At 38.8% G+C, this 15,969-nt stretch overlaps 1 protein-coding gene across 6 annotated transcripts in view; it reads right to left on the bottom strand.

The window, feature by feature from the left end:
- Positions 1 to 15,969, bottom strand: part of peak1 (pseudopodium-enriched atypical kinase 1) — a 176,344-nt gene that overhangs the window by 158,520 nt on the left and 1,855 nt on the right. The window lies entirely within an intron of this gene.

Below are 15,969 nucleotides of genomic sequence, written 5' to 3'. Positions count from 1 at the left end.
CACATCACCCAGTAATTGGGGGAAACGGGAGAGTATGCTGGCTTTTAGAGTAGTTTGCTAGTTAAAATTCTCTAGATAAAATGGTGAAACATGTCTCTGCCTTTATGCAAGGCACCTAATCCTAAATACTACAGTAAATTGCTCTGTATAATAGTGTCTGATAAATTACTCAAATGTAGACATTTGTACAGATTAACAGTGGGTGGGATGATCTATGCCAAATAAAAAGGGCCTTGCTGCTTAAGGTAATAACCAAACAAACAAGTAATAATCAGACAAACTGTACAGTAGCAGTTTCAGTTTTGTTGTCAATCACCTTTCTCAATGTTTGCCATTCTTCATCTAAACCTCTTTCCATGTTAACTGCCTGGAGCCCAACCCTCTGTCCCCAATTCTGGCCATCAGTTTTCTGGATCATGATGTTTCACTGTTGGCCCTGACTGCTGAGAAGACTAATGGGCTAAACATCCTCAAAGAAGTATGCCACTTATCCTTCTACTGATACCAAACATGCATCCGTGTATATAAATATTCCATAACAGTACTTAGATAATGCATACCACATAGTCTCCAACAACCCCCGTCCTTAGTTTTTATGCTGCAATAGTTTGTGCCGGGGGACAAAATTCAGTCGGAATTCTGAGGTATCTTTTTGGATCTATGGAATGCCTCTGCTAATTACTGTGGTGTCCTGTTGAATCTTAAGATAGCTGTCTCTGCTCAAAGTCCACCTGGTTGTGTTTCAGATCTACACAGTGATGATGGGCCACTTGGTCACCCCTGTCATTGTCCACCTGGTTGTGCAGCTGGATTCTGCATAAAGACTCAGCTCAACCGTATTTACTGACCCGCCAGTTATCGGAACATGCAAAAAAGGTCATGTATTCTTCTTTCACCCGAACAGGACCCCTAAAAGTCTGGCTACTCTTTAAGTTTCTTCTTAGAGAGTAGGTTCCGTTCCCACTAGTGTTTTTTTCATATTCATTTGGTGACAACTGCCAATGCAAAAAGGGTTCTATAAAATGTATTTGATGAACAGAGAACACCAGAGGGTGAGTAAAACAACTTTCCAAGTATTCCAGTAATAAATCCTCCTGCTCTGATTTGTATTGAACACTGATACAACCTTATAGCATGAATATTTACATATGACAAAGGAGAACCAAATTATAATACACACAGAAACAGCAATCAGTGTTCAATTGTAAATGAGTCCTGACAATCTTTCAAGCAGTAGATTAATTTTCCAGGAATGCATTGGGTGGAAAGCCTGGCAGAATTACAATGCATTGGGTAGACAGCCAGCCTGACCTTCAACAACCAGTACAATATGTTATTTCTATTCCAGTTTGTTTATATATGACAATCAAATGAATGTCTGGATCTGTATAGCACACACTCACTGTCATGATTTTGCCTTAAAATCTAACATAAGCAACATTGTCAAACTGTGGCAGAACACTTTAAACTCACCAGTTTGAATCCTGCCTCAGTTTGAAATAAAATCAATTAAACAATATTACTTAGTGTAAAATATGTTATTTACAGTAGTGATGAAATTAAGATCTTAATGTTAGTTACTCTATCGCCTGACTAGTAGTATAGAATTATAAATGTTGTTGTTCAAAAACTAAATGTTAATTTGCTGTAAGATCGGGTACAAGTTAGTAACAGGTTTATAATAGTAATAATGTAGGACATTTCAGGTGTATGGCCGATACACAATGTAAAGAACTGTATCCAGGCATTCTGTGTCACGTTGTGCCTAAGAACAGACGTTAGTTCTCATATATTGGTCATTCCTGCCTAATTGCTTAAATATCTTACATTACCATTTATTATTCAGAGACAATTTAAGTATGACTATTGAAGAATGACTGACAAACAAAGAGGTAATTCAAATAATTGTATTAAGTATGGAAACACATTAAATGCATGTCAAACACACATACAGACCATAAAGCCCATGATAATGACTGAGTCTGTATATGTCAAAGCTGTATCCAACCACAGGACAGCATCCATCCAGACTGGAAAAAACTGTTCTTGTTTCATAAAGAGGATAAATAGGCCAATAATAGCTATTATGAACACCAGTGAAGCTTTGTCCCAAACCAATGGGTTCTTTTTCAGATTGTTTGAGATTGGCTGCAACTATAGAGGTGCTAGGAGCAGTAAACTGACTCAGGTGCCCTGAAAGTGGCCTGGTCCTCCATTCCCTCAAGGTATCTAGAGTGTTTCCCTCTGCACCCTCATGTGTCTAGAACCAAAAGAAAGTCAGCAAGGAATAAAATGTTCAGTCTTAACAGATGCAAGTGTAACTACTACCAGAGACAAGATACCAGTGAGTTACTGGTTTGGATTCTGGACTAGAGATTAAATAGTGGGTGGATATTTGCAGTGGTTTTCACAACTCCAATTCCAAGTATTTGAAAAACTGAATTGCTTAAACACCTGATCTAATTAGATTAACACTGCTAAAGAAAGAAACAACAATCACAAATGATGAGTTAAAAATCTATTGAATTGTATATTGGGTAGTTCGGGGCTTTAACCAAAATGTTCCTCAAGCAGCTAGCTGTCATACATCTTCCAATCACCTCTCCCTTTCACAAATGTTTACATTTTGGTCAGTTGTTCTGTTCTGAGCCAGAGACTCCAAGAGGAGCAATAAAGGTTAGGCCTTGCTCAATGGTAAACTAAGACATTTCCAGCCTAACACTCAATTACCCTTCATGACTGATGATATGAGCAGAGATCTTTCACAGGTAGATGCATCCATAGTTTCCATCACCCCAGATATATGAACTCAGTACCTGTGGTAGTCTGCAGCATCTGAGCTCTGACTAAACAGACAGATATGGTCACTGATGGAATAGACAGGAACAGTAAATACATATAGACTAAATAATAAACATGAACAGGAGGGGCTTTTCAACTAGCCAAGAGATTGATATTAAACCTGTTATTTTACCAGGTAAGTTGAAAACACATTCTCATTTAGAACAATGACCTGGGAGAATAGTCACAATCGGAGGAGAGCCGATGAATGAGCCAATTGGAGACTGGGGATGATTAGTTACCAATGTTGTTACGAGACCCATATTTGATATTTTGCCATGACATGGTTTACATGGTTTTACATGCCATGACATCCTCATACCATCAGAGCCAGGGGATCTGCAGTGACCAGCCAGGACACCCGTTTAACATCCCATCTAAAAGACAGCACAATGTTCAGGACTATTAGAGACTATTAGTATGGTCTCCCAAATATGGACCTACCCTGTTGAAAGGCAAGTCAGCAATGGGAGTCTGAGAACTTCTATAGACAGAACATCAGTAAGCCATGCTTATCATTCTCACAAGTATTCATGTAATCACTACCTGCTCTTCTGGACATTATTGCCTGTCACACCTCCAACAGTGCCTGTAAACCAGGATGATGAACAGTTAGTGGGCACCGGTTCTTCACACTTATCCTGGTACATCTACTGCTCTGAAAAAAACTAAGAGACCACTCCTAACATTCCTTAAATCAGCATCTCTACATGTATGGCAGACATTCTATTCCAGTGTCTGTTAAATTCCAACACAGACGCACACCTAATTTTATTTAATGAGGTACTGATTAGGTGATTACCTAATCAGATGAAAAGTATAAAAACCACTGCTGTGGTCATCACTGTCTTTTTGCAATAGGACCAGCTGGATGGCAAAAACAGTTCAAGTAATACCTCAAAGGTAATTTGAATAAAAAAATTACTATTCAGCATAACCAAATAGTTGAAAAGAAATGCTTTGAGAGAGATAAAAAAGTGTTCAATTCTGGCTTTCCTGGCAGAGGGATACAGTGAGCGTCAGGTTGCTTCCATCCTGAGGCCTACATTATCTCGCAAGCCATATTCTCTCGCACCCACTGTGAAATTTGGTGGAGGATCGGTTATGATCTGAGGAAGCTTCAGCAAGTACAAGGTTACCCTGTAAGAACACCTGCTTCCTTCTGCTCTGAAAATGTCCCCCAACTCTGAGAATTGGTTTTTCCAGCAGGACAATGCTCCATGCCACACAGCCAGGACAATCTCCAGACCTGAACCCCCATTGAAAAGAGGAAGAGGAATGGTCACAAGCCATCAAACAAAGCCGAGCTACTTGAATTTCTGTGCCAGGAGTGGCATAGTCACCCATTAGCAATGTGACAGACTGGTGGAGAGCATGCCAAGACGCATAAAAGCAGTGATTAAAAAGCAGGGTTATTCCACCAAATATTGATTTCTGAACTCATCCCAAGTTAAAACATTAGTATTTTGTTGTTGCAAAATGAATATGAATTTGTTTTCCTTGTATTATTTGAGGTCTGAAGACAATGCATATTTTCTTTTTGTTATTTTGACCAGTTGTTGTTTTCAACATATAAATACTCTAAACGACTATATTTTTATTTGGAATATGGGAGTAATGTTTTCAGTAGTTTATAGAAAAAAACAAACATTTTCATTTTACTCAAACACATACCTATGAATAGTAAAACCAGAGAAAAAGATAATTTAACAGTGGTCTTTTTTTTTTCCAGAGCTGTATATCCTAGTGGTGAACATAAAAAACAGAGTAATCTGTAAACTAGTCAGTATTCAAGCAATTGGCTAACCAAGAATCAAGGCAAATTAGGCAATTAAGGCTATATCAGTATCTGAAGCAACTACTGTATGGACTGATTTTAATGAATACTTTATTTATTGGTGGCTACTGTTGCACATGTTTAGCTCGATTGACTAGCAAGATACAAGTTACTAGTAGCATTTTGTTATTACTAATGTTTAGGGTATGAGACTAACTTAGCAAAAATGAGGTAACTGTACTGTTATTTAGTAAAAACAAATGCTAACTCAACATTGCTGATGTGAAAACCAGGATGTCCTGAATTTGAGCCCATACTGTGTCACCGTCCTGTCGAGGCAGTTGGCAGCCTTTCTCAATAATTCTGAGAAGCTTTTTTGTGAGCCATATTTATTCATTTAATATTGACTTAAATGGCATTTCATTAACCACTACATTACCCATCCATCAATGTATGTCATGCTTAAAATTAGTGCATGCTACCGTGCACTACCGCCTGGTATGTAGGCTGTTTAGTTACTGAGGCAAACACAAATTTCCACACAATAATGGCCCCATATTTTCTCAGTTATTTCAGCACTGCGCTCCTGTTATAGCTCACTTCAGTCCGTCACCTCGTTCCTTCCAAAGATATACAGGATCCACATTCATTTTGTAATCCGGAATCTCTAAATTTACAAATTAAGCACTGGTTGTACCCAATCATAACTTCATTTTAGTAAAAAGTTTAACAAACTTGAAGATACAGTCTTGGACTTTTCCAATAAACCAAAATATTTTGAAGAGAGAATGTCTCTTACTGACTGTGTGAGTGAGTGCCTGAACAACCAACTGACTGAACGACCCTTGTTTAATAGCGTAGTGGTTAGAGACGCAGACTACAGAGTAATAAGTCCAGTGTTTGGCAAAACACATTATGCCTAGGATTTGTTCAGGACAGACAAAGACCGCGCTGGCTATAACCTTCAGTAGCTATGTTATAGGAAGCCTAAAATAAAACAGTTCTGGTTGATATTAGGATTTGTTCAGGATAGACAAACACTTTGCCGGCTACATGATCCTGTTATCTCTTCACTTGACAAAAAAGTCAGTTATCATTACCTATATTGATACTGATAGATACTGTATCAATGTCATTCATGAATGGCATTGACACAATTTTCTGGGACCCTTTCTGTCTTGACAATGCCACTTTTACAACAGTGGCCAAAAATCATAGACTGCATCTTTAAGGTAAACAAAGACAATATAAATGAGAATGAAGTGATAATATCCATGCATTGTCAGTCTTTGCATCACTAGACCTGTGAAATGCATTTGAGAGGGGTTACATTTCTCCAGAACGTATTTGTCAGCTTTTGACTGAAACTGGGCAAGGGATCACAGAAAAATATGGGGACAATGTTTGTCTGGAGTCCAGTTAAAGAGCGAGACTACTGAATTGGTGAGGTATTAACTGTGGTGGAAAATGGGTTCTATACGGGCACGCTTCACTATCTAATATATTTTTTATTAAATAATTATTACTTTCCAATCCCCCATATTCCTCTTAATAAGTATGTTTCATTGGTATAAAAGTATATTTTACTGGTATAAAAGTTAAGTGTAGGAATATTCAATGCTAATACACATTAAATAAAGTTCAATACAGGTCAATTTTGCCTTATTTTTATTTATTAAAACTTTATATAGAACTCATTAAATATTAAATTGGTTCAACTACTACAGGACCTGGCCTTATGAAATTGACTTTAAAACCAAGTGCTACAAGTACTAGCAATTTTAATGGGAGATTACAAAGGCAAAATCTTTTGAGTAGATAAAACCTAAACACCTTGGTTTACATGATTCGTTCCTTCTCTGTGTGAAACATTTCCTGGACAAGGTTGCCAGAGAGGCAAGAGAAGCAAATAAGGAGACACTACCTGTAGCAACCAATAGAGCACCATGAGCACAATCAGCCAGTCAGACCAAGGCCAATCACTGACAGCAGGATTGGGACTCTGCCTGGTGCCAGGGCTCTGCTGTGAAAATGTGCCGCCTGATCCAAGAGCAGACTGTCAGCACTCATTGTGCATAGGGTATTTTTAAAAACCTGCTCCCCAATGAAACTGGAAACCGTTTCACAGTAGTGGGAATTTTAAATTAAAGGTGGGCATCACAAAGCGAAATCTGCCAGAGCACGAGAGCAGGGTTCAATGACCATGGCTAGATTCAACTATTCATAGCAAGGAGATGCATGGGATGACACCGAACTGATATAGTCAGAATAAATAAACTGATCTGGATACAGCAGACTAAGTTTTTTAAATAAAAACTGACATCCAGAAGTGTCAGTCACATGTGATGCAACCTAGTGCAACAGAACTATTGCACACTATATGAAGCAAGGTGTCTCAACTAATGACTATTTAACATAAGTTTTAGACCTATTATTGTCCACTACTTGCTTTCAATGCACTGCATGTATTTCTGTATTGAACCTGTGCTATAACCTAATGCTTCAGATAGTTAATTCATTTGGTATTTAAACCAATCATTGTTTCAGCTTTCATCTGAGACACCAGGTACCAGATACTGATCCTTTGATGGAGATTTGTGGTGTTCCTCTCTAAGGGCATGAATAATGGATCAGGAAATTGGATCCATCTTAAACTGCACATGTATATTTTGCCAACGAGTATTTGCATGTCTTGTTTGAAGTTTTGTACCTAAAGCCCTTGGCTGCTCTGGTTATTTGCGATGTAAAAACATTTTATACATGGAAAGCAGCACCCGATAATATCCTTCTCTATCCTACGCACATTCTAGTTTCTGACTGAAACGTCCTTTTGCCCACACTATATGTTGTTTCGCTATAGTGAACTGTGTAGGAAGGATTGACAATTTTGCATCCCTATGTATAAAACAACCCAAGCTTTTGCCACTGGAGTCCGTAATGTGCATTATTTTCTGCTTTCGTATCATACGCCACTTTGCTGCTCACATCACCAACAAACACTACATGGCTAAAAGTATATGGACACCTGCTTGTCGAAAATGTCCTTGCGAAATCTAAATCTATAATAGCCTCCAGTCTCTTGGGAAGGCCTTCCACTAGATGTTGGAACATTGCTGCAGGGATTTACCTTTTCCATTCAGCCACAATAGAATGAGTGAGGTTGGGCACTGATGGTGGGCAGTTAGGCATGGATTGCAGTTTGTGTTCCAATTAATTTCTACAGTGTTCAAAGGGGTTCAGGTCAGGGCTCTGCGTAGGTCAGTCAAGTTATTCCACTCCGATCTTGACAAATCAATTTCTGTTTGGACCTCACTTTGTGCACAAGGGCCTTGTCATGCTGAAACAGTAAAGGGCCAAACGGTTGCCACAACATAGGAAGCACAGAATCGTCTAGAATATCATTGTATGCTGTAGAATTAAGACTTCCCTTTAATGGAATTAAGAGGGTTAGCTTAAAGTATGAAAACCAGACCCCGACCAATATTTCCCCTCTACCAAACTTTCCAGTTGGCACTATGCATTCATGCCAGTAGCATTCTTCTGGCATCGTCCAAACCTAGATTCATCCACCAGACTGCCAGATGGTGAAGTGTGATTCTCTATTCACGAAAGCGCATTTCCACTGCTTATGAGTTCAATGGTGGTGAACTTTACACCACTTTGCAAAGTTTAGCTCTTATGTAAGGGCCACTAACCCTAAACCAATGCTGTCTAAAGAGATTGCACGGCTGCGTGCTCACATTAATTCATCTGTCAGCAATGGGTGTGGCTGAAATAACCAAATCCAATAATTTGGTGTCCACACACATTTGGCTGGTAGTGTATCTGGCAGCAATGAGTACAGTGAGAGTGGATTCATTCTAGCTAACACCCATCAAAAACTGAAGCAGGCATGACGTGCCAGGCATGAGTAAGTTGTAATGTCATTCATTTCAACTGCTGTTGGTAGAATTAGTAAGGTAAATACATGACACCCCACCCCCTGTTACACAGCATGAATTTCATCAACGGGGAGACCAACCACAATAACGTAAGCATGTCAGTGGTTGGAATTTAACACAGCTGGAGCAGACCCTGGGAGCAATCTCCGAATAAGCCTTCCCATTCAGGGTCACTGAGTTTATTCAAGGCCGGTGCCATAATGAATATGGTCTCCAACTTCTACTGTAATAGTTTCTGGCAGTGCCATGAAGAAAGAAACCCAATGGTGGAAGAAACATTGCACACGCTCAACCTATATTGACTGGAGATACTCTGAGTCCACAAACAAATTATAAAAAGAATAGGCACCCAAATCAACCAAGACAATAATGTGTCACAAGTATGTTTTTATTTAGACCACCATCCAAAGATTGCAGGTCGAAAGCAGGTCTTTAGGCTAGATGGTATCTAAATGGTGCCTAGACGAAGCTGCGGTATGATAAGTTATGCTTCGAGGTGCCCGAGGCAGGCCGAGTCATAGCAATTATCATGTCTGTCAAGAGCGCAATGATAATGCGAAGAAATCCCACATTTATCAGCTTTTGAAAGAAGACGTTAACAAGCTGACGCACTGTTTCATTACCAGACAGGAGACAAATGAAAAGTGTCTGACCCTGTTTTGTTCAGTAGATACAGTCCAAGAGGTATGGTTATAAAGTCCATTCAAAAGGCTGAAAAGCTAAACTGTTTCCCCTGTGCCTGGGGAGACATAAATCCCTATTCTCGATGAAAGGGTGTTAAAAGAGAAGCCTACCAACAAAATCAATGTTTGGGGAGATTCTAAATTAAAAAGCATCCCATTTATCAGCTAAAAATACATTCATTGTCTGTGAACGGTAGAGCTGATGTGGGCTTAATCATGCATCTTAAAATCTAATTCTGTTGGTTGACAGAAAAACAGGCTATTTAGGCTAGTATACAACAAAAGTCAACTTGTTATAACGAGTACAGCACAGGCCTATGGTGCATGCAAATATTTGTAGTTGACCCAAAAATACTACTGCAGCAGTATTACAATATTACATTTAAGGCAACAAGCTGCAAGTAAGCATTTCTGAATTCAGATGATGATGAACAGATTATAAAGTTTTTGGGTCTACTCTAGTCTTGGCAAATGGGTTCTAGCCCAGTGTTACTCGTACCGTTGTGTCAGGGACCAGCAAAGCATAAACTTATTCCTCTGGGTAGGGTTGGAATGTAGGATTTATAATACACACACTGACTGCAGTAAAGACATGGATTGCTTTTAAATTCAATTTTGCCAGAGTCACTGTTGATGTGCCCTACGAAGCTTGTGAGCACCATAGAGGAAAACAGATGACTGCATTTCTGAGAGTCAGACCTTTAATTTAATGGGTTGTAATAGTTAGATAGTTCAAGCTCTTCAAAAGCTAGAATCAAATTTGGACAGTGGACATTGCGTTAGATACATACATACTGGGACTTTTCATGAGAGATATGTCATGGACCGGCAGGCATTCCTCCACAGACCGGGGTATGAGAACCACTGTTCTAGTCAACAGCCCTTAATATGTATTAGTAAGAAGCATAAAGCTCATTACCTTGCACTGAGTTCATCATAACTTATTTCATCATCCTAATAAACTGTGTGCTTTTCTGAGGGCGAAGACTACATTCACTTGAATGTGATTCAATCCAAGTATATTGAAGGCTATTCCACTGTCATACATTTTTATCTTATTTCAATTAATTGTACGAATCCAAGATCCCACAATGTTACATACATATTATCTGCTGACAGTGTTCCACACAGTACAATATGTGGGTCTCTGTCTCTTTCAAGCATTCTAATTGTGATTCCTACACACCTGGAACAGTCATTTTGGGGTTTAAATAATATTTAAGAGCCTCCTATCATTTCTGTCAAGATTTAGCTAATCTGGACCAACATTTCCTTTTTCCATCAGCCTGGTTGTGACTTTTTATGAGTCAGATAATTCATCTGCATGCAATGGTAGGACAGCAACTTGGTTAGATTTCAGCTTTTGACATAAATTTATGAGGTGTTGTCAATATGTTAGAACTGTTTGACAGCAGGCAAAGGCAGTGAAGAAATAAAAGTGATAACTGTTGCCATGAACAGCAATAGTAAGTCCCCCAATTCCACTGCAGAGAAGCTGAGAGTAAAATAAATGCCTACCCCTTCCTCATTTGATCATATGACCCATGGAAGTAATGGATGTATGCAGGCTTGATGTGTGTTGCAGGGCCACTGTCATCCTTTTTGTGTCACTGACATTGTAATACAATTAAGGCATACTATGTGACTTATGCATATTTGGACAGGTGAAACCAACACAGCCAATGAGTCCAGTGAGCATAAACACATGCAAAACACATTATTATGTTTTAGGTAGGGGATCTCAACTCTCAGACCCCAAGGTCTTACGCTGCTATATTATTATGCCGGGGGAGTAAGGTCAGTTCTCCATCTCCACTGTAAATCCTTATAGATCTAAGGAATGCACTTTCAAAATATTCTCTTAGGAAGACCTCCGGAGTACCAGGCTTGAAAGACTCGTTGCTGTCCCTGTCCAGAGTCCTCCTGGTTGTGTTGCAGATCAAGACGATACCTGACGATTTCAGCTGCCACTCTGCTGGAGTGCCATAATGAAGGGAGTTTTTCCTAGCCACTGTGCTTCAAAATTGCTGTTGCTTGCTCCTTGGGTTTTCAGGTGTTTTGTAAAGCACTTTCTGACAACTGGTGATGTAAAAAGGGCTATATGTATATAAATACATTTAATTGATTGATTGACTTATGATAATCCAGCAGTTAATAAAACATAAAAGCCATGGCCAAAAATATAGCTTTGGGAAAGAATTAAGAAAAGTTGAAAAGGAAGATTTTGAGTGAGGAACAGAAGCGTTCAATTTGCAGTGGTCTCTGAATTTTAACCCTTCTGCTCCTCACTCAAAACTTTCCTTTTCGACTTTCTGGAAAGGAAAGAAAAAGGTGCAGTGGTCTCTACATTTTTTCCGGAGCTGTATATTTACAAAGAAATTAAAGTTCCAGTAAGGTTCCTCTAAAGGACAATTGGTAATTTTTCTGAGAGTTAAAGCAGTTCAGATGGTATCAACAGTGGAAGTAGCACTGATTGTGACAGGAATATGACAGGAAAACATATAAATGTCCCCTTATACAAACCATAGGTTTTACCAATTCTAGCGAATTGAAACCGACTGAGCAGTGCATCTCCCTGCCAAAACAACCTGACGCATAACCTGAACTTAATTTTGAATGGGATTGGGGTTGATATGTGCGCTGGAAGCAGTGGCATTAGACTGGGGGGAAAATAAGTATTGAGTATATTGGGCCATAATTTGTAGAGGGGCCCTTGAAAATGCCCCCTCAGAGACAGGTACAGTGCCCAAAATTATGTGCTACACCCCTGGAAGGAAGAGCTTGGCAATTTGAATAGAGGATGAGCTAAATAATTAAATGCAAGAAACTGCCAAAAAGATCTAAATCAGATTTGCCAACATTGTGGGCATACTACAATAAATATATGAGGGATTTGCAGGCAGATTTGACAAAAACCCACTTGGCGCACAGTTAAAAAAAGGATGTAACCAATGACAGTGTCCTTCTGCCATCCCCCACAGTCTGTGGTCCATTGACCCCTTTACATCCAGTCGAGTGTTAAAAGACAGATCAGCCAATAATGTTAAACAAGTGTTTCGCCTGCAAAGCATACCCAATGAACATGGCCAGGCCTGATCCACATGGATGTTGAGTGAAACACAAAGACCCAGCAGAGACACTTTGTTGAGGTGACAACAGGTCCCGGGACAGTCCTGAAAGTTGGCCACTACTTTCACCATGGCCCCCAACCCAAGTAGCTATTACAAACAATTTCAATAACAACTTACAAAAAAGCTTTTTACAAAAAGGCATTCATAATAATACAACCCTTTTTCCAAAAAAGTTGGGAATCTGCATAAAATGCAAATAAAAACAGAATGCAATCATTCATCCCTATATTTAATTTAAAATAGTACAAAGATAAAATATCAAATGTTGAAACATAGAAATGTTACTGTTTTTGGAAAAATACAAGCCAGCAACTCATTTAAAAAAAGTTGGGACAGAGGCATGTTTACTGCAGTGTTGCATAACCTCTTCTTCTAACAATACTAAGTGTTTGGGAACTGAGGAGACCAAGTACTGTTGTTTTGAAAGTGAAATGTATTCCCATTCTTGCTTGATGTAGGAGTTCAGCATTTCAACAATTTGGGGTCTCCTTTGTCGTATTTTTCCTTACATAATGCGCCAAATGTTTTCAATGGGGGACAGGTCTGGACTGCAAGTAGGCCAGTTTCGCACTGAGACTAATTTAATAAGGAGCCATGCTGGTATAATACATCCAGAATGTGGTTTGGCATTGTCTTCTTTAAATAATCAAAACCTTCCATGAAAAGGATGTTTTTTTGGATGGCTGCATATGTTGCACCAAAACCTGTATATATTGTTCAGCATTATGGTGCCTTCAAAGATGTGCAAGTCACCCATGCCATGTGCACTAATGCACCCCTACATCATCAAGGATGCTGGCTTTTGAATTGTGCACTGATACAAAGCCGGATGGTCCCTCTCCTCTTTAGCCCATTGAACATAGCGTCCAGGATTCCCAAAAATAATTTCAAATATTGAATTGTTGGTAAACCACATGTAGGTTTACTACCTCATCACAGCCCATCTTAAATGAGAGCGGACCTAGAGAAGGCAGCAGCGTTTCTGGATCTCGTTTATATATGGTTTATTCTTTGCATGGTAGAGTTTTAACTTACTGTGTTCACAGACAATGGTTTTTTGGAAGTGTTCCTGAGCCCATGCAGTGATTTACACTACAGAGTCGTGTCTGCTTTTAATGCAGTGCTGCCTGTCCCAATATTGAATGTCCCGAAGATCACGGCCATCCAATATTGTTTTTTGGCCTTATCCCTTGCATTCAGAGATTTCTCCGGATTCTCTGACTCTTTTAATTATATTATGTACTGTAGATGATGAGATCAGCAAACTTTTTGCAATTATACATTGAGAAATGTAATTCTTAAGTTGTTGCACTACATGCCCATGCAGTCTTTCACAGAGTGGTGAACCCTTTCCAATCCTCACTTCTGAAAGACCCATCCTCTCTGGAATGTTACTGACCTGTTGCCAATTGACCTAATTAGTTGTGTGATATACCACCAAGTTTAGATTTTTAGCATCACAAAACTTTTCCAGTCTCTGTTCCAACTTGCTGGCATCAAATTCAAAATGGGCATATATTTTTCAAGAAACAATAGAATTACTCAGTTTAACATTTGACATGTTGTCTTTGTACTATTTTCTATTGAATGAAGGGTTTACAAGTTTTGCATATCATTGTATTCTCTTTTTTTTTTACACAGCGTCCCAACTTTTTTGGTAACAGGGTTGTAAATCAGTCACACTTGTCATTTGGCCTATCATGTCCACATTGCAGGTTTTTTTCATACTGGAGTGAATAAAGTACACTGTGTTCATTTTGCTAGTTATACTCAGCGGGAAAGGGGATTAGTTTGTGTGTTGTTACGCACTGAAGTATTTTAAAACTGGTCAGCCCTATGGGGTTGTGGTCAGTGCCATTTAAATTCCAGTCAATTCAGAAAGTAAACCAACATCCCTTTGGAATTAGAAAGCATGTAAAATAATCTGTTTTTTATTTTTGTTTGGGTATAGTACTTCTTCAGTTGACTGAATTTAAAAATACTTTCTTAATGTCACGACAGGCTGCCTTGACTCCACCAAGGGAAGTCATTTTAGAGAACCTTGACTAGACTTGCAGCAGCTCTTTTATGGATTGCGCATTTAAGCATAAATTACCTTATGTAAAAAAGGAAAATAGCCACACAAAAAACAGCTCTCTTTTTCAAGTAATTAAGCAACATTTTTATGTCTGAATTGCACACTCACCAAAGTCCAACAACACATCCTTAAGTAGAACAAAAAGCTAACGTTTTGCAGAGGTAATGTGAGCTGCCGCTGCATCTGTTGATCAGTGTTTGCCTACTGAACTTTACAAGCACCATGCACTGTGTGTGGAGAAAATAGTGCACATGATCTCCATTTTAGGCCTCATGGTCTATTAATCTGTTCCACTCTTTCCTGTTTGTACGATGTTAGAGTTGACTTTCCAGGTCATTCCATTTGAACTCAATTAAGTTTTGCCATCATCCCTTTTGATTTAAGCTTTTCTTGCATGTTTGCCCACAGAAATAGTCCAAAAGCTTAATTTAAGACCTGGGGAGGCAAAACAATTGGATACATTTTCATACTGCCCCTTTTCCACCCCAAGTAGAAATTGAACTCAAACACTGCCGATGCAAGTGTCATGGTTACCAAGTGTGCTACACAAGATCCATCTTAAAAATGCAAGAACTACAATTCCTTCATATTCTCATATAGTGTAGCATAGGTCCTACAATATACAGCATCATCCATATTTTGTGCCTGAAATCGATTTAGACACATGCCCTTGAATACAAGTTGGGTGCCATCAAAAAATACTTTTTTTTTTTTAATTAAGAAATTATAAAATAGTATAACATCCCTGTTTGTGAGCTTATAAATGTCAATAACCTCAAATGTTTATATTCTGAGGACATTTAACTAATGAAAGTTTTGGCATACAATTCTTAAAATCACTTTCCATGAACAAGTTTGCATTAAGTACTGTTAAATCCCTCTGAATAGGGGCATCTTCTATATGAATTAAAATGTTAACATGTTTGGAACATTTAGTTTATATCAAAAAGGGTGTGGTCAAAAACAATATAATTCAAAAGGATGTACTCTAAGTTTAATATCTAAAAAAGAACAACACCTAGCTAGTCCAATAGGCTCCCTAAGTCAGTTAGCTTGCTGCAGTAGGCCATCTTGTGTGTTGTTTTCCAGGCAGGCTAAAGCCTATCCCTCATGGGCCCTGGGTCACACCTGTTCTGCTAGCTCCTCCGGCCGGCTGAGTGGAAGGGAAGTGTTTTGAGGCCAGGAGGTCACATGACATTTCCTTTTCAAGTCAGCTTCTGCTGATACAGAAAATGTATATAGACTGGCTGTTGAGAGTTTTCTCTGGCCTTGTTCCTCTGAAATACAACCAAATAAAGTCTTGTTCTAAACTCAGGTTAAAGTTCTGAGTCATAGTTTTGGCAAACCACCACAAACATGCCATGCTGACATAAAATGTATTGTTGGCATAATTAGCTTCAATACTTCAACGCTGCTCCGCCACACTAATACCTAATTTAATACCAGTGACTCAGACACTGAATGCCTCCTTTATAAAATGAGGTCCAATTTATTTTAAAATAATATATAACAGGTTCAG

Source organism: Esox lucius, chromosome 19 (genome assembly GCF_011004845.1).
Source record: "Esox lucius isolate fEsoLuc1 chromosome 19, fEsoLuc1.pri, whole genome shotgun sequence".
Lineage (NCBI taxonomy): Eukaryota > Metazoa > Chordata > Actinopteri > Esociformes > Esocidae > Esox > Esox lucius.
Note: the sequence above shows the minus strand (reverse complement) of the source record. Positions and strands in the feature narration are given on the sequence as shown.